The 22,979-nt window shown below is 50.2% G+C and overlaps 1 protein-coding gene across 2 annotated transcripts in view; it reads right to left on the reverse strand.

Annotated features, from left to right (window-relative positions):
* Positions 1 to 22,979, reverse strand: part of LOC147663638 (uncharacterized) — a 96,272-nt gene that overhangs the window by 39,982 nt on the left and 33,311 nt on the right. The window contains exon 1 of one of the 2 annotated variants that reach the window (XM_086950304.1): positions 14,174 to 14,253. The exons of the other annotated variant lie outside the window; for it this stretch is intronic. The gene's annotated coding sequence lies outside the window, so the exon portion shown is untranslated. Of the gene's footprint in view, positions 1 to 14,173; positions 14,254 to 22,979 lie in introns of those variants that run through there. 2 annotated transcript variants of the gene reach the window in all.

Below are 22,979 nucleotides of genomic sequence, written 5' to 3' on the forward strand. Positions count from 1 at the left end.
TGGGGCCCATGCTTAGATTCGGCACTGAGGCGAGAATATCCGGTCAGAGGAATTTAAGCCCGATCCCGCCGAGGCGGGAATCGAACCCTGGTCCCTGGCCAGCGCTCTGCATCAAGGTCTGCCGCTCTAACCATTGCGCCACACTTCTCCACTCTTCATACAAGTTTGAGTCCAAAACTCATAACTGTGGTATTCCTTCGGGTTTGATCCTATCTCTCGTGTTATTTGACATCTACACGAGTACCGAGTCAGCTTTTAACTTCTGCCAGATCCAAGGTCTACATGTATGCAGGCAGATAATATCAAATTGATCGTTGGGCTCTCACAAGATTCAACCATTACCCTATCCCTACCACTTTACATCTAGTATACTGGTAGAAAGGGCTGGCCTTGGGCATGGGCGAGCTGGACCCATGTCAGGGGCGCCAATATTCTGAGGAGTGCAGCAGGAAGCTGCCTGACTTAATGTCATGCAAAGAGTATGATGTCCATCCCACTTGGTCTCAACAGGGTCAAGTTAAAGACTTTGTAATGAGCCCTAAATGTACCTCAGCGTAATTGTTAGCACCCCATGTATGTATGTATTTAAGCTTCTAGAGCGAGCAGCTACCCCCCGACAGGGGTGTCCCGGTGCTAGCTGAGTTGGGTGCGGATTAGGGTGAGTTGGAGTGAACGTGCCATAGAGTGCTAGGGGAGGCTGAAGAGCCAGGTCTTCAAAGCCCTCCGGAAGGTGAGTTCTGATTTGGCTTCTCGGAGGTGTTCCGGCATGGAGTTCCACAAGGTGCAGTTTTGACGGAGAAGAAATGTCCTCCTATTCTGCATCTTGAGAAACGTGGGGTGACAAGGGGTTCCAGGAGGTTAGATCTTAGGGTTCTAGACTGACGGTATTTACATACTCTCTTCATTACGTATTGAGGGGCGATATCATGGAGTGCCCTGTAGGCCAACGTCAGGGCCTTGAATTCAGTTCTCCTCCTGACAGGCAACCAATGAAGGCTACGTAGATGAGAGGAGATGTGATGCCTCAGCGGGACAATTCAGATGAGCCTGGCCGCCAAACTGTGCACAATCTGCAGTTTCCTGAACAGGTAAGCAGGCAGTCCTAAGTACAGACTGTTTGCGTAGTCGAGCTGTGACGAGATTACGCGTGTACTGTGGTTTTCCTGCAGTCCATGGGTAGGAAGTGAAGGAATCTCCATAGGGCCTTTATTTTCAGCCCTACAGAAGGTCATCAACATCTCCTTTGAAACAGCGACATTCCCGGTAAGGTGGAAGCACGCCGAAATCAACGCCCTCCTCAAGAAGCCCAAAGCGGACCCCAAGGACCTCAAGAACTTCCAGCCCATCTCCCTGCTCCCGTTCCCAGCAAAGGTCATCGAGAAAATCGTCAACAGGCCTGCCACCTCGAAGACAACAACATCTTGGACCCGTCCCAGTCCGGATTCAGATGAAACCACAACACCAAGACGGCCCTCATCGCCGCCACAGACGACATCAGGCGCCAACTAGACAACGGCGAAACATCAACCCTCACCCTCCTGGGCCTGTCAGCCACCTTCGACATGGTCTGCCATCGCACTTAAAAGACACGCCTCCTAGAAGCCGGAATCCCAGAGAAGGCTCTTGACTAGACCACCTCCTTCCTCTCCGGCAGAACCCAGAGCGTCCGCCTCCCACCCTTCCGATCTGAAGCCACCGACATCATCTGTGGCGTCCCCCAGGGCTCATCCCTCAGCCCAACGCTGTTCAACGTCTACATGGCCCCCCTTGCACAAGTGGCCCGCCATCACGACCTCAACTTCATCTCCTACGCTGATATCACCCAGCTCATCCTCTCCCTCACCAAGGACCTACACACCGCCAAAACCAACCTCCACGAGGGAATGAAGGCCGTCGCCGATTGGATGAGAAGCAGCCGTCTGAAGCTGAACTCGGCAAGACGGAGGTCCTCATCCTCAGACCTGGGACGACTCCTGGTGGCCGACCACACTGGGAACAGCACCAACACCCACTGACCATGCACGCAATCAAGGATTCATCCTCGACTCCTTCCTCTCCATGTCTAAGCAGGAAGCCTCCTATACAACACCCTCCGCATGCTCCGAAAAAAGAACGGTGACGCAGGCCCTCGTCAGCAGCGGACTGGACTACGGCAAAGCATCCTATGCAGGAATCCCAGCCAAACACCTACGACGACTACAACGCATCCAAAACGCCTCCGCCCGACTGATCGTCAACATCCCCCGCTGCAGCCACATCACCCCCCACCGGAGAGACCTACACTGGCTCCCCGTTGACAAGAGGATCACCTTCAAGCTCCTCACCCACTGACACAAAGCACTCCACAACGCCGGGCCAGCCTACCTGAACAGCAGGCTCAGCTTCCACACCCCCACCCGCTAGCTCTGCTCCGCCAGCCTTGCCCTCGCAGCTGTCCCCCGCATCCAACAAACAACCTCCGGCGGCAGATCCTTCTCCTACCTCGCCGTCAAGACCTGGAACACCCTCCCTACCCACATGCGGCAGACCCAAGACCTACTTGCCTTCAGAAGACTCTTCAAGACCTTGCTCTTCGAGCAGTAGCAGCACTACCCCCTACCCTCAGCGACTTGAGACCCTCACGGGTAAGTAGCGCGCTTTACAACTACTTTGATTGATTGATTGATTTTCCAGAAGCAGGACGGGGAGACATGGCTTATCTGGGTCTTACATGACAGGTTGGTGTCAATTTTAAAACCCAGATTCCTTGCAGACAAGACTGGAAGGGAGGGGGGGTTGCGCATCAACTCCCATGCCGTCCTTCCATCTTCCTCACACCTCCTGCTGTCACAAGGCAACAACCACCCGCCCCCATAACAAACACCATGTTTTCTCTCCGGCCAGGGTGATATCCCAGTCAATCTGACTTAGGACCGGCCCTGCTGGTAGATGTCTCAGAACTTCTTGAAGTTTAATCCAGCCAAGAACAATCTACTGATAGTGTTAGGTGGTTCTGCAACTCCTAATTTGCGGCTGTGACCACCTGTCATGGACCCCGTTCACCTCTTTCTACACATGTATGTGATTTAGCTATCTCGCTGCCATTCTCTGATATGGCCCTCACATAAATATTTAGAGCACTTGCTTCTTATAGTTTAGAACAATTGGCATAATTCTCGCATTCCTTGATAACAGCCACTACATTTTGGTTATGAATGCTCTTATTCAATCCCGCCTTCATAGTGGGAGTTCCAATACATCTAGCAGCTCTTTTGAGCTCTATGAACCAGTTTAAACTAATTCAAAATGAGCCATCTCAAAAGGTATGGCGCTCTCTCTCACCAAGTATACAGCCCTCTCACCTTGTATGGAGCCCTCTCACCTGATATGGAGGTCTCTCACCTGGTATGGAGGTCTCTCACCTGGTATGGAGGTCTCTCACCTGGTATGGAGGTCTCTCACCTGGTATGGAGGTCTCTCACCTGGTACGGAGGCCTCTCACCTGGTACGGAGGCCTCTTATCTGATATGAAGTCCTCTCACATGGTATGGAGGGCACGAGGTCTCTCGTCTGGTATGGAGACTTCTCGGTATGGAGGCCTCTCACCAGCCACGGAGGTCTCATCTGCTTTGGAGGCTTAGACCCCTCGCATGTGGCATAGAGGTCTCTCATCTGGTATGGAGGCCTCTCACCTGGTATGGAAGCCTTTACCTGGTATGGAGGCCCCTACCTGGTATGGAGGCCCCTACCTGGTATGGAGGCCTCTCACCTGGTAAGGAGGCCTCTCACCTGGTAAGGAGGCCTCTCACCTGGTAAGGAGGCCTCTCACCTGGTAAGGAGGCCTCTCACCTGGTAAGGAGGCCACTCACCTGGTAAGGAGGCCTCCCACCTGGTAAGGAGGCCTCTCACCTGGTAAGGAGGCCTCTCACCGGGGGTGCACCTACCTATATCAACACATTTTGACTTTCCCACAGCAATGACACCAGCTTCCAGGGCGCCACTGTGGTTTCCAGGCAATGGCTGTTGTTCACTGGACTGCTGTCAGCGATGCCCTGGTTTCACGGCTGGCCTGTGCGAGGCCTCTCTGTGCTTGGGCCAGTGTCGGACTGGTAAGGCGGGTATCCGAGTTCCAGCTGTGGGGGCCTGCTTTTGGGGCAGCCTGGGGGGCCGATTTGGGCGGAGTCTGGGGTAGGAAGCCCCAGCAGCCCAGTGGGTGCCTGAGTGGCCTTTCTGGGGGTAGATGGGCCTCCATTACCTTTCTTTTACCAAAGGGACACAGGGGTTACTCCCTTTCTCTCTGGGCCGGCCCATTAATGTGTGCAGATTGCACGGGAGCAGGGGTCTGATAAGAAATGGCCTCACTTGTATCCAGGTGTGTTTCAACAGAGTGAATAAATCTGTGCAATTTTTTTTAATCGAGGTGAAGTTAAGAAGACATGTCTCTGCTCGCCGTAGCATTGTTTTGTGGAAAGGCAATATGCTAATGTGGGCCACTTTTATTCAGCGTGCCCGGGCTGGTTTTTTATCCCAATCCAACTCTGCCCGGGGCTCGTGATCTCCACAGAGGTGGTGTTGTATCTAGGTTACCTGGTTCCAGGTGACTGGATGCCACTAGTTCTGGAATGTTTAGCTTGGAGTCAGTTGCTGCTGGCTGTGTAGAAGTGTGGTCGTACCTGCCTGTTCTCCGCAATAAATCTACTTCTGCTAAATTTCTGCGTTGGTGGTTACTACAAATTGGCGACGATTGGGATTGAACCAACCACTCTCTTCAATTTTGAACAGGCAGAGAACAGAGGAGTTTCCGTTTGTTTTAACTTCAATTTGGGAGGAAACGCTGAAAAGTAAGGAAAGTTTACTTACGAGGTCTGGACTATATTCCGGTGGCAGATTCCTATTTCCTTCTGGAATTTTTTTAAGAATTTGATGTTTGGAGTCTATTGGGGGCCCGGACTGACCATTGGTGAGCGCAAGGTAGTTGCTCGAGATAGCTTCAGTCTGCGCTCGTGGAATCCAACGTGTGTGTCCTTTGAAGTCGATGCGCATCACGCTTTCACGTCAGTGCGCATCACGCAGTGTGCCGTCATTTTGCAACAACTTCAATTTCATATATTTACACAGGAAACACAGTGATACGCACACCAGACTCCTGCGCGTATTTTACCGCAGTACCCCGGATATAATTAAAACTCAATTACTAATTCACCGGAAGTAATTACCTTGCAAGTGAGTTACGGGACACACTCCAGAACAATTCAAGACGTGTGTGTTAACTGCTCATAACCAGAGCACCTCCAAGACGCTTTTGTTAATTACTCATTTCTGGAACTTCCTGTCAATTTCTCGCATCGGACACACTGTAAAAGACCTCCTAGCATCACTGATGTATTTTTAGAGGCGTTAGAAGACCTGCGCCTTTCAGTAGGCCGGGTCACCCCCTTGCTCCCAACGCTACCTGACGATCCGCTGAGGACTGCTGAGGACTCCCGCCCACCTGCTCCTGTCGCCGCTGCCCTCCCTGCACCCGAGCGACCCAGCCACAGCTGAGCCGCCCGGCTGCCAGTTTTTACCGCCGCTGACCCCCTGCGGCCCCGCCCACCACCAGCCCATTGGCCGCCCCGCTCCCGCCTACCCAGCTGACCCGCCCTCCCGTTCCCATACTTAAGGGGATCGCCGGGTGCGCTCGGGAGTGACCACTTTCATACAATTTAGGTCCTGAAGGTCTAAGTGTATATTTCCAAATGGAGAAGAAAGTTAGAGCTAGCATCACTGATGTATTTTTAGAGGAGTTAGAAGACCTGCGCATTTCAGTAGGCCGGGTCACCCCCTTGCTCCCAACGCTACCTGACGATCCGCTGAGGACTGCTGAGGACTCCCGCCCACCTGCTCCTGTCGCCGCTGCCCTCCCTGCACCCGAGCGACCCAGCCACAGCTGAGCCGCCCGGCTGCCAGTTTTTACCGCCGCTGACCCCCTGCGGCCCCGCCCACCACCAGCCCATTGGCCGCCCCGCTCCCGCCTACCCAGATGACCCGCCCTCCCGTTCCCATACTTAAGGGGATCGCCGGGTGCGCTCGGGAGTGACCACTGCGCCCTTCAGTAGGCCGGGTCACCCCCTTGCTCCCGCCGCTACCTGACGATCCGCTGAGGACTGCTGAGGACTCCCGCCCACATGCTCCTGTCGCCGCTGCCCTCCCTGCACCCGAGCGATCCAGCCACAGCTGAGCCGCCTGGCCGCCAGTTTTTCCCACCGCTGACCCTCTGCGGCCCCGCCCACCACCAGCCCATTGGCCGCCCCGCTCCCGCCTACCCAGCTGACCCGCCCTCCCGTCCCCCTACTTAAGGGGATCGCCGGGTGCGCTCGGGAGTGACCACTGCGCCTTTCAGTAGGCCGGGTCACCCCCTTGCTCCCGCCGCTACCCGACGATCCGCTGAGGACTGCTGAGGACTCCCGCCCACCTGCTCCTGTCGCCGCTGCCCTCCCTGCACCCGAGCGACCCAGCCACAGCTGAGCCTCCCGGCCGCCAGTTTTTCCTGCCGCTGACCCCCTGCGGCCCCGCCCACCACCAGCCCAGTGGCCGCCCCGCTCCTGCCTACCCAGCTGACCCGCCCTCCCGTCCCCCTACTTAAGGGGATCGCTGGGTGCGCTCGGGAGTGACCACTGCGCCTTTCAGTAGGCCGGGTCACCCCCTTGCTCCCGCCGCTACCTGACGATCCGCTGAGGAAAGCTGAGGACTCCCGCCCACCTGCTCCTGTCGCCGCTGCCCTCCCTGCACCCGAGCGACCCAGCCACAGCTGAGCCGCACGGCCGCCAGTTTTCCCGCCGCTGACCCCCTGCGGCCCCGCCCACCACCAGCCCATTGGCCGCCCTGCTCCCGCCTACCCAGCTGACCCGCCCTCCCGTCCCCCTACTTATGATGCCCCCAGAGCGACCGCGCAGCGGACGCGCGCAGCGGGAGTGCCGACTGAGCGCCCAAGGTGCGCCAAAGGTAAGCCCGTCTGCGCCTGGACCGCGCCCAGCGCCAGGACCCCTGGCCCCCGCAGACCCCAGCCCACCCGCCGGACCTACGATGCCACCGAACTCTACGTACTCAACGCCGGTCGAATCCCAGGATGCTATCGAGCCACCCCGAGACGCACCCACGGACCCTTCTGCTGCCACTCCTGCAAGTTCACCTGCACCCGGACCTGCACTACACCAGCACCGACCAAGCCGTGCACCAGCAGCAACCACCTCAAGTGCATCCTGCTCAACACCCGCTCCATTCACAGACACGCCGTGGACTCTGGAACCTGCTCGACACCACAGCCCCAGACGTCGCCTTCTTCACGGAAACCTGGATGAACGCCTCCTCACCGCCCGACATCGCCATCGCCATCCCAGACGGCTACAAGATCATCCGGAGGGACCGCGTCAACCAGACAGGAGGAGGCATCGCCATCATCCACAGGAACACCATCCGCATCACGACCAACACCGACGACACCCTCGCACCCGCCGAACACCTGCACTTCCAGATCCACATCAACCCCAAGACCACCCTCAGAGGCACCCTCATCTACAGACCCCCGGGACCACGCACACAATTCAGCGAAGACATCGCCGACTTCATCAGCCCGCACGCCCTCCTCTCCGCTGACTACATCCTCCTCGGGGACCTCAACTTCCACCTGGAGAACAACAACGACCGCAACACCACCACCCTGATGGCCAACCTCGGTCTCAAGCAGCTGGTGACCACCCCCACCCACTACGCCGAACACACACTTGACCCCGTCTTCTCATCCAGCAAGGACATCGCCGTCAGCCACGCCACCGGACTCCACTGGACGGACCACAGCTGCGTCAACTTCAGCTTCAGTAGGACCATGATCCACCACCACCAGCAACAGGTTGCATGCAGAAACTGGAACAAGATCACAGCCGACCAGCTCGCGACTTCCCTGAGCATGAACCCTCTCACCAGCGCAACGAACCCAAGCCAGGCGGCCACCAACCTCGCAAAGTAGATCAGCAACTGCGCAGACGACCTCGCCCTTCTGAAGACCCCGCCCAGCAGACCCGGCAGCAAGAAAGCCCCATGGTTCACCGACGAACTCAAGAGCTCCAAGAAGAACTGCCGAGCACTCGAGAAAGCCTGGCGCAGAGACCCAACACCGAACAACATGACTGCCCTCAAACTCGCCACCGGAAAACACCACCAACTGATCCACGCCACCAAGAAAACTGCATTCAAGGAACGGCTGGACAACAACGCACACAACAGCAAGGAACTCTTCAACATCGTTAAAGAGCTCTCCAACCCCAACGCCGGAAACAACGACATCACCCCTTCGCAAGACCTCTGCAACTCCCTCGCCTCCTACTTCCACAACAAGATCGCGGACATACACAACAGCTTCAGCACTCAACCGACGCACGCCACGACTGAACCACCGCCCCCCACCACCACCCTCCGCGCCTGGACCCCGATCAGCACTGAAGACGCCATCCGCACGATGAACTCCATCCACTCCGGATCTCCGACCGACCCCTGCCCTCACCACGTCTTCAACAAGGCCGACGCTGTCATCGCACCCCACCTGCGGGACATCATCAACACCTCCTTCGACACCGCTACCTTCCCGGAGAGCTGGAAGCACGCCGAACTCAGCGCTCTACTAAAGAAGCCATCAGCCGACCCCAGCGACCTCAAGAACTACCGCCCCATCTCGCTGCTCCCGTTTCCTGCAAAAGTCATTGAGAAGACCGTCAACAAGCAGCTGGCCGCCTTCCTAGAGACGAACGGATCCCTCGACCTCTCGCAGTCTGGCTTCCGGGCCAACCACAGCACCGAGACCGCCCTGATCGCAGCCACCGATGACATCCGAGCCCTGCTCGACAACGGAGAAACAGCGGCCCTCATCCTCCTAGACCTCTCCGCGGCCTTCAACACTGTCTGCCACCGTACCCTAGTGCGGCGCCTCAGCAACGTCGGAATCCAGGAGAAGGCACTGGAATGGATCATCTCGTTCCTCACCGGAAGGACACAGAGAGTCCGCCTCCCCCCGTTCAGATCAGAAGCCACCAAAGTCATCTGCGGCGTTCCTCAAGGCTCCTCGCTCAGCCCAACCCTCTTCAACGTCTACATGAGCCCCCTCGCAGCCATCGCACGCCAACACAACCTCAACATCATCTCCTACGCCGACGACACCCAGCTGATCCTCTCCCTCACCAACGACCCCGCCACCGCCAGAGCCAACCTACACGAAGGGATGACAGACGTACCCAAGTGGATGACGAACAGCTGCCTGAAAATGAAATCGGACAAGACGGAAGTCCTCATCCTGGGATCTTTACCCTCCGCCTGGGACGACTCCTGGTGGCCCCCCGCCCTGGGCAGCGCACCCAAACCAACAGACCACGCACGCAACCTGGGCTTCATCCTGGACTCCTCCCTCTCCATGACCAGACAAGTCAACGCCGTCTCCTCGTCGTGCTTCAACATCCTGCGCATGCTACGTAAGATCTTACGGTGGATCCCCACTGAGACCAGGAAGACGGTCACCCAGGCCCTCGTCACCAGCCGTCTGGACTACGGCAACTCCCTCTACGCCGGAACCACCGCCAAACTCCAGAAGAGACTCCAGCGGATCCAGAACGCCTCAGCACGACTCATCCTGGACATCCCCCGTCGCAGCCACATCTCCGGACACCTGAGAGATCTGCACTGGCTCCCGTTCAACAAGAGAATCACCTTCCGTCTCCTCACCCACGCACACAAAGCCCTACACAACCAAGGCCCAGGATACCTCAACAGCCGCCTCAACTTCTACGCTCCCACACGCCAGCTTCGTTCGACCGGCCACGCCCTCGCCGCCGTCCCCCGCATCCGAAGAGCCACCACAGGAGGAAGGTCCTTCTCCTACCTGGCCGCCAAGACTTGGAACTCCCTCCCGACCGACCTCCGCCTGACCCAGGACCACCTTGCCTTCAGGAAGCAGCTCAAGACCTGGCTGTTCGAGCAGTAGCGGACCCACCCTCCCCTAGCGCCTTGAGACCCTCCGGGTGAGTAGTGCGCTATATAAATGCTTTGATTGATTGATTGATTGATTTAATTGACATTATCACCCTACTGTGTGTGTTGGCATTGACAGATTTACATTTTTTCAAAGGAAACAAGAAGTCAACGAAAGTGTTGATGACTACGTTGCCGCACTAAAAAAATTAGCAATCACGTGTACCTTTGGGAATCTACATGATGATTTCATCACAGACCAACTTGTCATACATTCTGCCAATGAAGGCATCCAGGAAAAACTTTGGGTAGTTGGAGAAGCGCCGTTAGCTGAAGTTACTGCTTTGATTACCAAGCATTGGCATAGCCAATAGGTCTCGCCTTTGGGACCTTATAAGTGTTTAACCATGCAACAGTTAATGTTGTTGCACCAAGATATTGTGCTGCATAACTTATAAGGTCCCAAAAGCGAGACCTATTGGCTATGCCAATGTTTGTTAGAACTGCAGGTGCTGAGCCCTGTTGAGCAGGTCATTGGTGCACAGCATGAGAATGTTCGCCTGCTTTCTGTTGGGAAGCAGTGTAGATCGGTTACTGTGAGTGGGATGAAGAGCTATTACAGATGCGTTCTTCAGCAGCTCTCTGTGTTGGGTGGGGTGCCAAGGCTCTGGGGCTTGCTAAAAGTGCCAGTCAATTCATAGATAATGAAAGCATATGGACTGTAGAGCAGCCAATCAGCTGCATGTACTGGGAGTCATCAAACCTTCACAGATAATCAGAGATAAAGAGAAAATGGCTGAGAGAGAGTTGAGATGGAGAGAAACAGAGGGGCAGGGAAAGAGCAGCAATGAAAGAGAGTGAGCGAGCGAGGCGGAGAGAGAATGGAAGAGGAGACAAAAGGAGGAGAGACAGGAAGAATGGAAGAGAGGAGGATAGTGAGAGCCCAGGGTAAAGAGAGAAAGAAGAGAGTGTGGAAAGAGACATAATGAAACATAAATGGTTAGAAATTATGTAGAAGCGTATGTGTCTATGGTATGAGACTATCCATGTGCCTGTATGGTAGGAGAGGTTTGTGTGCTTCAGATAGTAAACAGTTAAATAAACCATAAATTATTGAAAAGTCTGCCCTCGTAATACAGTGGCTCAATAAAAGCACCCTGCCCCTCAAAACTTCCATACTTGGTCACCGAGTAATGCCGGCTTCACAGCATATGTATATCTTGGAGAAACATTGCGTGGCGTGAAGGAGTGCCGGTGGGGGGTGGAAAACTTGTGGACAAATAGTCAAAGAGGGTGCTAAAACCCCACTTTGTAACAAGCACAAACAATGTTATAACATTGGGGCAGAGGACGAGTTGAAGCGGGTAGCACGGGCTTCCCTGTGTGGATAAGTCACGTAGAGGGGATCAAGGTGGTGGCTGGTATTTGGCTGCTCCGAGCAAGGCTCCCTTCTAACTAGGAGTTCAGAAAGGCTAGCATTTTGAGCAGAAGATGAGAAGTGGATGTGAACACAACACCCTCCCCCACATCTACAACTTTAGATTGGGACCCTTTTTATTACAGCAAATAAAGATGCGGAACGGGAAACATCAAAGATGCTGATGCGATGCGAATAACACGACAATCCTGCATTGGTGGAAGGCAGCTGATAGCCCTGTTTCTGAAGAAAGGAGGAAGTAGAAGGGCCATTGTCTTGATTTCACGGACACAAACAGTGCTCTGCTTATCAATTACAATGACATATTGGCCAGATAGTATTATTAAACAGAGTTCAACAAGAACGTCTTTGTTTTTGGGGAATCCTTTCACTCCTTGGCGGCTTGTGCCGTGATCGAAAGGCAGGGATGCTCAACAGGCTGTCTCGAGACTCCCTGTCAGCGGTTGTGTCATGAGCCTGCTATTCCAGAAGGAAACACTTAAGGCAGAGTCCAATGAGACTGCCCTGTACAGCGACGCAGGGTCGGAGGAGAGAAAGTGCCAAAGGAAAACAGGAAAGTAGAAGGAGATAAGGAAATGAATATGAGGGGGAGAAGACCAGCGGATATCGGGGTTCACGATGACGCAGACACTGTGACGTTCCAGGAAGTAGACAAGGAAGGCACAGGGCCACGCGGCAGTGAAAGAAACATGACCGCGCGGCCGTGAAAGTGAAAGCGCGGCTGCGAGACGCGCTCTGTGGAGGTGCGAGCAATAAAAAGGCAGTTGGCGGCTGTGAATGCGTGCGTTCAGAGATAATAAAAAAGGCAGATGGCGGCTGTGAATGCGCTCGTTCACGTGCACATGCACGCAAGCATTAGGCCAGGGTTGCACTTCCAAAAGGCCCCTTACTAAATGTCGAGCAACAGCGCATGTGCTGCTGTAGGCTCGACCTAAAAAAGCAGAAATGTCCAAAAGGTATGCCAAGGCAGCTTTGAAAAAAGAATGAAGTAGTAGGGAAAGTGTCAGGTACTCAGAAATGGGAGAGCAAAAAACTTGATAAAACAAATTCTAAGGAACCAATCAAACCTAAAACAACACAGTATGACAAATGTGTAGGAGACAGAGTACCCACCTGTTACAGGTGTGGTAGCAAAGGGCATTATGCTAAAGACAAAAATTGTCCTGCTTGGAAATCTAAATGTACATTTTGCGGTTTTGCAGGTCATTTCGCAAAAATGTGCAGGAGGAAACTTAGTAGATCAGGTCGTAAGCAGGTCATGTGTGTCTGGGACAATGGTAATGAAGACAATGAAGAGGGTGCTTCATTAAATGATGATGGTGTTTTGTGTGTTGATGGTGAAGAATGTTGTGATAACATAGTTTTAGGAGTTGAGTCACAGTTTTCAAAGAAACCTTGTTGTGACATAATTATTGATGGTGTACAAATGCAAATTATTGCAGATTCGGGTTCCCCGTACACAATCATTCAGAAGAGTATATGGGAAGGAAAATTCTCAAATGTCATCAACAAAGAGTTATGGCCTACTGATATTCACCCTGTCACATTTACTGGGAAGGAAATCCCTTTGGTTGAGTTTACTGTGGTTGACTTCAAATTCAAGTACAGATCAGCAACTGGCAAACTATATGTAGCTGAGAAAGATCCCTCAGTTTTGGGGTGGATGGATCAAGGAGCCTTAGGCATTATACTTGACCCAAACAGAAGTGATCAAGTTCTATCTACTACTAGAAGACAAAAAACAATCCTTGATCGATTCTCTTAAAAATAAGTTCCCAGGTGTATTTTCTGGCAAAGTGGGTAGACTCAACTGCTTTGTACACAAAATCATTTTGAAGGAAGGGGCAATTCCAGCTTGTCATAAAGGCTGGAATATTCCCCTGGCAGTGAGAGATGAGGTTCTTGCTGAGCTAGACTTTTTAGAAGAAAAAGGAATAATTGAACCTGTGGAATGTAGTGAGTGGCTGGCCCCATTGGTCGTCGCTTGAAAATCTTACGGCCGCCACCGTCTTTGCATTGACCTGAGAGACCTTAATAAAAATATTGTTGTGGATAAGTTCACACTACCAAGGATAGATGAATTACTGGCCCAATCGCAAGGAGTAAAATGGTTTTCGACAATTGATCTAACCTCGGCCTATCATCAGGTTTTGTTACATCCTGAAAGTAAGAATTTCATTACCCCTTTTGGATGCTATAGATTTGTAAGGTTTAGCGTCAACTGCCGCTGTCTTTGAGAGTCTGATGTATAAAATCTTCAAAGGCATCAATGGGGTAACGTACTTTCAGGATGACATCCTGGTTATGGGTCGAGACAAAACAGAACACAATAAGAAGTTAGATTTAGTTCTTGGGAAATTTTCTGATTGTGGTTTGACTGCAGAATTGAAAAAGTGTAAGTTTGCTATGAATTCGTTTACCTATCTTGCCCATGATGTTGGAAGTAATAGCATTTCACCAAAGAGTAATTTAAACAAAGCCATTAAGGAGGCACCTTCTCCAACTTCAAAAGAAGATATTGGATCCTTTCTAGGATTAACTGAATTTTATTCAAAATTTGTTAAGAATTTTTCATCAAAAATTCATAGTCTGAGGAATCTACTTAAAGTCAAACAAGAGTTTGTGTGGAACTCTGATTTACAAAAATAATTTGACTATCAAAAATTAACTGTGCCATGCTGTGCCGTTAAAAGACTTTAATCCCCTAGCCCACAGCATTGTAACTAATGATGCAAGCGGGAAAGGGTTAGGGGCAGTACTTACTCAGGTTAATGACCTCGGTGTGGAAAATACAGTGGCCTTTGCATCCTGATCGCCATCTCCCTCTGACAGCAAATTTTCTGTAATCGAAAAAGAAATGCTGGCTACTGTCTGGGCCACAGAAAAGTTCAAACAATATATTTGGGGCACTAGATTTACCATCCGCACTGATCATAAGCCACTAGTAAAAGTTCTTACCAATGAGGGTTTTATAAAAGCTACACCTAGAATTGCCAGGATGACTTTACGCATGCTAGATTATGTCTATGATGTGATTTATTTACCTAGTAAGGAAAATCATGTAGTAGATTTTTTGAGAAGAGCCCCTTTCCCCCTTTTGGACAAGGTTGAGAATGAGTTGGACAAGTTTAGTGTGGCATGCATTTCTGATTCAAAATGTGTGAGTTCTGAGGATACAGATGTAGCCATTATTCAAGATATAGATCCTAAAGCAGTTTCAAAAGAAGAGTGCATTGAAGAATATAATAAGGACACTATGCGACAAATCATCAAGGGATTTATACTTAATGGTTGGCCCTGTAAGAAAGATATTTTATCTTTCCACAAGAGTTTTTTGGAAATTAGAGATGAGCTTTCGGTGGATGATAATGATGTGATATTAAGAGGAGAAAGATCTGTTGTACCTGAATTGTAAAGGAATACGATCCTAGATATTTGTCACTGTGGACATCTTGGTATAGTGAAACTAAAGAAAAGAGTTAAGTTGTAGTATTGGTGGCCCAACATGGATAAAGATATTGAAGGAGTAATAAAATCATGTAATGTTTGCTCTAATGCTGACAAATCTCAAACATTACTCAGACCTTCCCTAGGAGAAAGAAACATTCCTAATGGTCCTTGGTAATAATTAAGCGTGGATTTACTAGGCCCTGTGTCTGACATAGATGGCAAACCATGGTTTGTATTTGTTATTGTTTACAATTTTTCAAAATGGCCTGAAATCGTTTTTATTCATAACATTGATAGTGGCACTATTGTTGACTGTTTGGAGAATTTATTTTTGAATTAGGGAATTCCCAAAGTCATTTTAAGTGACAATGGTACTCAATTTTGTGCAGAGAAGTATAATTGTTTTTTGACTAGGAATGGCATCAAAGGGAAAAAGACACCTATATATCACCCAGCAGGGAACAGAATTGTTGAACGGTTTAATAGGGTTATAATGGGTAGTATTCAGAGCTCTATTAGTATCAGCAAAGTTTGGAAGAAAGAACTATTTAAAACTATTTGGGCATTCAGAATTACACCCACTGGAACTGGTTACAACCCATTCATAATATTAAGAGCTCTCCAACCCCAGCGTCGGAAACAACGACATCACCCCATCACAAGACCTCTGCAACTCCCTCGCCTTCTACTTCCACAAGATCGCAGACATACACAACAGCTTCAGCACACAGCCGACGCACCCTACGAGCGCACCAGCGCTCCCCACCACCACCCTCCGAGCCTGGACCCCGACCAACACCGAAGAAACCATACGCACGATGAACTCCATCCACTCCGGATCTCCAACCGACCCCTGCCCCCACCACGTCTTAAACAAGGTAGACTCCGTCATCGCTCCCCATCTACGAGACATCATCAACGCCTCCTTCGACACCGCAACCTTCCCGGAGAGCTGGAAGCACGCCGAACTCAGCGCCCTCCCGAAGAAACCTTCAGCCGACCCCACCGACCTCAAAAACTACCGCCCAATCTCGCTCCTCCCGTTTCCTGCTAAAGTCATCGAGAAGACCGTCAACAGACAGCTGGCCGCCTTCCTCGGGACGAATGGCTCCCTCGACCTCTTGCAGTCCAGTTTCCGAGCCAACCACAGCACAGAGACCGCCCTCATCGCAGCCACCGACGACATCAGATCCCTGCTCGACAACGGGGAAACAGAGGCTCTCATCCTCCTGGACCTCTCCGCGGCGTTCGACACTGTCTGCCACCACACCCTAGTGCAGCACCTCAGCAACGTCAGAATCCAAGAGAAGGCACTGGAGTGGATCATCTCCTTCCTCGCCGGAAGGACACAGAGTCCGCCTCTCCCCGTTCAGATCCGAGGCCACCGAAGTCATCTGGGGCGTACCACAGGGATCATCGCTCAGCCTCACCCTCTTCAACGTCTACATGAGCCCCCTCGCAGCCATCGCATGCCAACACAACCTCAACATCATCTCCTATGCCAACGACACCCAGCTGATCCTCTCCCTCACCAACGACCCCGCCACCGCCAAGGTCAACCTACACGAAGGGATGAAAGACGTAGCCGAGTGGATGATGAACAGCCGCCTGAAACTGAACTCAGATAAGACGGAAGTCCTCATCCTGGGATCGTCGCCCTCCCCCTGGGACGACTCCTGGTGGCCCCTTGCCCTGGGCAACGCATCCAAACCGACGGACCACGCACGCAACCTGGGCTTCATCCTGGACTCCTCCCTCTCCATGACCAGACAAGTCAACGCCGTCTCCTCGTCATGCTTCAACATCCTACGCATGCTACGAAAGATCTTCCGGTGGATCTCCACCGAAACCAGGAAGACGGTCACCCAGGCCCTCGTCACCAGCCGATTGGACTACGGCAACTCCCTCTACGCCGGAACCACTGCAAAACTCCAGAAAAGACTCCAGCGGATTCAGAACACCTCAGCTCGACTCATCCTGGACATCCCCCGACACAGCCACATCTCCGCACACCAAAGAAACCTGCACTGGCTCCCCGTCAACAAGAGGATCACGTTCCGACTCCTCACCCACGCACACAAAGCCCTCCACAACCAAGGCCCAAGATACCTCAACGACCGCCTCAACTTCTACACTCCCACACGCCAGCTCCGCTCGACCAGTCACACCCTCGCCGCCGTCCCCCGCATCCGAAGAGCCACAACGGGAGGAAGATCCTTCTACTACCTGGCCGCCAAGACGTGGAACTCCCTCCCCACCCACTTCCGCCTGACCCAAGACCACCTCGCCTTCAGGAAGCAACTCAAGACCTGTCTGTTCGAGCAATAGCAGACCCCCCCTCCCCAAGCGCCTTGAGACCCTCCGGGTGAATAGCGCGCTATACAAATGCCTTGATTGATTGATTGATTAAGAGGTAGGGAACCTTTTACAAGAGACAATGTCACTTGGAATCAAAAGAGAGTTTGCAGTGAATGGTCTACAGCTGTTGTAAGGGCCAATCTTAAAAAACTTCAGGAGAAAAGTAAAACCCACTATGATCAAACACACAACACAGAGGATGTATAAAAAGGTTTAAAAAGGTGATGTCGTTAGAGTAAAATTTGCACATAAGCTAAAGAAAGGTTGCAGTAAATTCTCTAAACCACTCAAAGTTTTGGAGGTGTATAACAAATCTGCTAAATGAAGTGATAGTAAAATCTGGCACTTCAGCAGGATGTCTAAATGCAATAAAATCTTATATTGGGGTAGCCTTAGTGAAGATAAAGCCAGTTCTGCCACCAATTGGTTATGGGATTATGTTACTAATTCAAACACTGCTGGCAGTTCCCACGGTAATTCCTCCTCAAATACTCATTTTGATGATCTGAATGTGAATCCTATTGCGTCTTCATCAAGAAGTAGACAAATAATTCTTCCTAAGAAATGTATAGATTTTGTAACGTCATTTATTAGGGTGGGTGTTGTATCTGTACCTTTAATGTATTCCTTCATGACATGTATAATGTTCCTTCATGACATGTACAATGTTCTATGTTTGAGTTTTGCTGTCGTGTCATTCGGTTCCGTTACCTAGTCACGACAGCATCGCTTTTCCTAGCCTTTTCTTGTGGGTTTACTTTTCCTGATTTATTCTAAATAAACCCTTTTAATATAACTCCTGCCTTCTATGTTGTTTTGCTTACAACATAAATATGGCGACGATGGATTGGGATCAGAAAATATTTTGAACTATTTTTTCAAATTTGGCAGTTGAGTTTAATTATAACCCACCGAGGGAAAAAAAAAAAAGTAAGGCTTTTGAGAGAAGAACAACTTCAAAAGACATCGACTACATACTTTTGGTAAGATTACTTTACCTAATTTGTATGCATCGGATGTCGGAAGGAGGTTGACTGCGCTATTTGAAATTGACTCCGTGTTCCAGTGCATCGCGTGACTGCAGCCAGTGAAGGAAGCGCGTGAGTGTTCTCAGCGTGTTGCGCAGAGCTGAATGCTCGAGAAAAACAAAGCGAGTTTACGCGCTGAGCACTTGGCATCACTAGAGCGTGTTACATCATCGGAGCGTGTTTACGTGCTAAGCACTCGTCATCACGGAAGGTCAAAAGACGTGACCCCACGTGAGGTTCCGTGACGGTTCCGTGACGACTTGAACCCGTGTTTTCAAGTTTGTCGGAAATACATAGTATTGGTATCAGTGAACCGCAAATGATCCATTTAGTATATCCTAGTGTTTTCGCTACGCTACGAGCAAGAGCACTCCTTCCATTGACATATTTCTGATATACCCACGGCATCCATCTTAGATCATGGCCGCCATTTTGTGTTTCCTTGCCCTCACATATGCAATAGCCTCTGATCATTTCATTTACTCCACTTTGATTAAGGACACGTAGCCTTAGCCGGAGATTCACCTCTTACATGACACGTGCACCTTAAACCAGATCACGCTGTAGCTGCATGACTCGACAAAGGCTGCCTCCTCTGCCCAAGGCCAGTCTTGCCAAACTGGTCTTCGTGTCCATTGTACCTGATCATGATTAGGCGGCCGAAGCCGGTAGCCTTGCCCATTTACGACCTACAAACATCCCTTATCCCACTTTTCTATCTTCCACACCTGGCTCTGTTTCTTTCTTTCTGAATCTTTATTAGGGGGAGGTAACGAACTTTACGATGAGGCGGTCCGGGTCCTGAATGCAATATTGACAGGGGATTGTGATGAACTAGTGGGAACCCCTCTTCGTAGATGTTTGGTATCAGATTTTATCGACGGTTCCTGTGTAACGTCAAATATTTATTGTTTAGAGACACAAAGGTTTGGGAATGTACCGACATGTGAAATATTTGCCTAGAGCACAATTTTTAGTATATAAGGAGCAACCCACTTTGTACAAATCGAACAGGCTCCTAGTTTCTGCCCGTGCGTAGATTCTGTGACTTCTGTGTCCCTGCAGTAATAAACCTTTGGTCTTTGACGCCACCATCGAGAAGCCCGTGTTTCTGTTCATTTGTGCACCAAGGCAGGTGGAACTCCGGGGTCTTTGGGTGTTGTACCCTGACACCTCTGGACGGAACCAAAAAGTCCAGAACTCCAATTGGCGCCCAACGTGGGGCGACGTCATTCGGTACCGGTCCAAAAGCCTGAAGAGTTCGAGAAGCTTCGTGTGAAGATTCCTGAGGGAGGCGCCCCACTTCATCGATCCCGGCATATCGCAAAAGTGGCCCTGAAGTTCTCTTCCACGAGGGTTCCCGTTCAGGACGGCTGCAGTGGGCCGTTGCCTTGACCGTCGCCCTGTCTTGGACCCGAAGTGGTGCAGTCCTTAGTACGGCGAAACGTGACGGGTTTCTCCTTGGTGACGTCTTCAGTGCCTCAGTTAAGTATTTAGTAATAGCTAGCTGGTTACTTTGTGAGGATTGTTAAAAATCCTTGATCGGTTCTTGGTTTGGTTTGGTTTTGCCAGATTATCATTGGTTGTTCTAGTTACGATAATCTATTTGGTTTAGTTTTGGGTATCGATACATCAGTTCGTTTTGGTAGGCCTAAGTTCTTGGTTCGAGTGCACATATTTGTTCCGTGTTTTGTTTGTTTTGTGTTCCGGACTGAAAATGGTAAGTCGGAAAATGTTGTCTTGTTTTAGTTGCAACAGTGACTCGCGATTGGAGGACTCTTGTCTGGTTCCTCCGATTGGGACTCCCCTATATGATTTATATTGTAAGTATGGTGTGGGTCCTATAAATTATAATGAGATATGGGTCCGCTATTGTAAGAAGGATGGTGTCCTTAGTTGGCCACTGCATGGTAGTTTTGAGCAAGAGATTCTCGACAACTTAGAAGCGAAATTGTTCAAGAAGAAAGCCCGGCCGGCAATGTTTGATTCCTTCCGTTATTGGCGGAAAGAATCCAAACAGAGAGAAATGAAAAGGTTGAAGAAAGAACAGAAAGAACAAGAAGGGTTAACTCTAGAGCAAGCGACTAAACAGTTGCAGGCTAACGAGTGTGAGAAGGTCATAGATGTAGCCATTAGAGAGCATAACCTAGCGATTGACAAGTGCTATCCTGCCTTGCCATCGAAAATGGCTAAGATACTGGAGGACTCCGAAAACGATCCTCTGCTGTCTTATCTGTTACGGTCACCTCCACCGTATGCACAAGGTGCTACGGCTCCGCTCATCCCGAATGTTCAATTGCCGGTTGCTGGACAACTTGGTGTTCCTGCTCCTATCCCTCAGAACCAAGTTCCTATACTTCCTGTGGTGAATGTAAATGTTCCTACAGCTCCTCCTCTTCCTACACTGCCAACTCTTATACCTACCTCTGTACCTACTGCTCCAGAAACTATTTTCCTCAATACTCCTACTGTTTCGTCATCTATTCCTACCTCCACTGCATTCTCTATGTCTGCGAGTGTACTAACTCCACTTTCTGTTCGTCGAAGAATCACTGATTCAGTTACTAATATGCTGTCTCCTATATATAAAACCTTGATTAAGACTCCTACTCCTGACTCTGTACAGAGACGGAGTCAGCTTCCAAGTACTGAGGAACGGGGAGTTTTAGACTCCACGGCTCTCAGATGGATTTCGAAGGGTAGAAGATATAGTACGAGAGATGTGTTAGAGACATTTATGCAATGGGGAGAACCAACGCAACGATACGTCTTTGATGAGATGTGCTCGTTGTTACGTGAAGAGATAGAAGAAGACGATGTCGAATCAGATTTGGAAGATTTAATTAGGGTTCAAAAGGAGTTTGCTGCTGGAATGATAGTGGGTGAGAAAATAAAGCAAGCGATGGAACTCATTTTAAGTTTTAGGAATGATCCATCTCTTCGTTCACCGAGAGATTTAGAGAAAGGTAAAATGAAGCTAAGTCGCCAATATCCTATGAGGGAAGTTCCTCCAATCTGGCGCGAAGCAGTGCCACGTGATGATAATGCAGGAATTGCAGCTGCTCCAGCACAGTTCCAAAGAGTATGGATACACATTCCATGGAAACGAGCAGAAGTGTTAGCAGTGAAGCAGGCCTTGCCAGATCCACGTAAGAATCCAGCCGGATATTACAAGGAATTAACACAGACAGTTGAGGCTTGTATAATGAACTTAGCCGACATTGATATGTTGTTTGGTAACGTAGTTCCGCAACCAGTGTGGGCTAAAATTCGTAGAGAGGATCATCAGGCTGCTTTAGGTGGTGATTGGGCAGCTATCACTGCAGCAGATGGTCAACAAATAGGTGGTGCGAAACCCGAACCTTTGATCGCTAATCTGCCAGGTAGAATAATTGATCTAATGAAGACTCTGATGCCAGCATTGCGTGTTAATTGGGACAAGTTGTCAGCATGTAGGCAAAAGAAAGACGAAAGCGTCTCGGACTTCTTCACGAGGTTCGAAGAGACTTTTGTGGATCATAGTGGCCAGGACATGAGTACAGAAGGAGGGCAAAGATTGTTTGTCGATAAATTTGTGCATAATTTGTTACCTGAATTATGCAATAAATTGAAAGACTCAGAAAGTGCGTGGGCTGTATCTACGACAGCGCAAATACTTGCGACTGCGCAGTACTACGAAAATAGAGATAAAGAGGAAAAGGAGAAATCAGAGAAGAAAACGAAAGATTTAAAAACTAAAGTTCTTTTACAGCAGGCGTATCCGCCTCGTACGAATCAGACTAATACACAGCAGAACTCATACCAAAGGACAGATTATAGTATATCAAGACCTCAATATCAATGGAATCAATGCGCGTACTGCAAGAAAGAGGGTCACTATAAAAATGAATGTCCGATCTTAGCGCAAAATAATGCAGCAGCAGCTCAGAGAGGTCGTGGTGGTTTTGTGCAGAATTCTAGAGGACGAGGACGAGGTGCTATGCCTCCACAAACGAATGATCGTCCCTCCAATCACTTTGATCAACGAAATGGACAATCTGTTCAGCAAAATAGATCTCAGCAATATCTTGTTGAAGATTATTGTGAAGTAGAAGAGGGTTTTCAACAAAATGGGTACTAGGACAGCCATGGACAGAGAGAGGGAGTAGTATCAGTTCCAGTGGATCAGAGTGGGCCTTATGTCGCAGTAGCAACATCAGGTGTAGTCGAACCGTTTCTGTTGGATACTGGTGCCGCGAAAAGTTCTATCATGCATGCGAAACTCCCTGGCGCACCTTTGTCTGGCTCAACAAATGTTTCCGTAGGTTTTTCAGGCGCCCCTGTGTACAACCCGATATCTGGTCCTTTGTCTATTTCTGTTGGACCGTGCCAATTGAAAGCACCCCTGATTTTGACGACAGGTTGTAATGAAAATCTGCTTGGTTTAGATTTGTTAAAACGACTATATGCGACATTGTACTGCTCTCCGGAAGGAGTACAGCTTACACTGGGAAAAAACATCACCTCTCCGATGTACTTGTCAATGGACGCACTCCCGCCGGAGCTACGTTCACTCCCTGATTCTCTTTGGGCGACTGGTCCTAATGATGTAGGTCTACTAGAAATTCCACCGTATGTAGTAACTTTGAAAGCGAATGTAAAATTTCCAAGAATTCCTCAATATAAAATCTCAAGTGAAGGAGAACGTGCACTTTTACTAATTGTGCAAGATTTGATTAAGAAGGGTGTGGTTG

Source organism: Lissotriton vulgaris, unplaced genomic scaffold (assembly GCF_964263255.1).
Source record: "Lissotriton vulgaris unplaced genomic scaffold, aLisVul1.2 SCAFFOLD_1193, whole genome shotgun sequence".
Lineage (NCBI taxonomy): Eukaryota > Metazoa > Chordata > Amphibia > Caudata > Salamandridae > Lissotriton > Lissotriton vulgaris.